The 1,478-nt window shown below is 42.3% G+C and overlaps 1 protein-coding gene across 1 annotated transcript in view; it reads left to right on the top strand.

The window, feature by feature from the left end:
* The window catches only part of LOC118409232, a 32,950-nt gene that overhangs the window by 23,767 nt on the left and 7,705 nt on the right, over window positions 1–1,478 (top strand). The gene's annotated exons all lie outside the window — the stretch shown is intronic.

The raw sequence follows: 1,478 nt of genomic DNA, 5'->3' as shown, positions 1-1,478 counted from the left end.
CGCGGAGTACCGGAGCGCGCTGCGGGCGGCGCGGGAGGGCAACTAGCGGGCAGGGCCGGGACCGACGGGCCGGGACGGGGCGGACTCGCAACGCAAGATGTCTATAAGCCGATTCACGGTTTCACCCGCGCATGCGAGCGAGATGCGTTGTGGGTAATGTGTCAAAGGTGAAGGTCACTCGTAAACTGTCCTTGTATAGAAAGTACTTGATACGTGTCCAGGGGAGTTTTGTTTATATCCCAGGGGCCTTATTACCCATAGTGCATCACGCTGCTCATGCGTAGTTATCACCGCGCAAAGGCTTATTTTATCAGTATAGTCACATTCCAGCCTGTTGTAAATGTCACAGCATCATCTTAGCAACAGCGGAGACAAGTAGAGTTAGATGTACGTGTTGTTCTGAGCGGGCTCCTAGAGCAGAACGATTCAGCAATATCTCAACGGAATGAGTTACGTAAACCTGGTACGTGGGGCGTCTTTGTATGGAATCAGCTGATTGCTACTTCCCGCCCGATCCTTAGATCTGGTTTGTGAGAACTGCACGAATTAAGCAAGTCACTGTTCGCTGCCTTCTTTATCGCAGTATGACAGAGTATTCTGTAGAAGAAGGCTTATTGAGACTTATTTCCAAGCTTGTGGAAACCTTTCTGCTAATCACAGACAAGGAACGGACTGATATAAGTGGTGTTGTGGTTTTCCACAAGCAGATGTTGAGTGGACGTTTGTAAGGTTTACTGGCTGTCTTGTTACACGAATTCGATGTAAGAAACTGCCGGAAGAGAGCACACGTCAGGATCCTCCACCTAACATCTGCTCGGAGATTAGTCACGTGATATACGACAGAATGTATAGTTTAACACGTGATTTTCATTAGCCTGTCGAGAAAATATGTTTTTGAATTTAGCATTTTTGTACAAGATTCATTTTCTTAACTTATGTGTCTTTTAAAGGTAAATTTGTCTGACAGTTATATTTATTATTAGTATTTTTCTACTTAAGACCTATTTAAAGTTAAAGACACTTCATGTAAGTGCCAAGTCTGTAACTAACTTTTGGAAAAATTCTTGTAGTAGTCTTTCATAATATCTAATTGACGGGAGCACAATTTAAAGGAATTTGGTCAAGAGAAAAGTTTTGTTTTGTGGTTTGTGATTTCAATAATGTTAACTGCGTCGAGACTCAGAACGAATAGAAAGATTTTTGATTGTCAATTAATGAGAAGGGAATTTTGGTATCATAGTAGTAAAATGCTTCCATGTTTCACAGCTAATACTTTTCTGACTCGTAAAAGATGCAATATCTTTACTAAGATATTAGCGACTAGCATGATCATTTATAATCACTTCTTACAATCTATTCTTTATTCTTCATTCGTCAAGTGATATGCCCAATACCCCCCTCACATTAGGCGAAAATCGATCGGACGACGAGTCTGCGAGCTCTAATTTACGAGGAGGCATGACCCTGATGGGAAGGCT

Source organism: Branchiostoma floridae, chromosome 2 (assembly GCF_000003815.2).
Source record: "Branchiostoma floridae strain S238N-H82 chromosome 2, Bfl_VNyyK, whole genome shotgun sequence".
NCBI lineage: Eukaryota > Metazoa > Chordata > Leptocardii > Amphioxiformes > Branchiostomatidae > Branchiostoma > Branchiostoma floridae.
Note: the sequence above shows the minus strand (reverse complement) of the source record. Positions and strands in the feature narration are given on the sequence as shown.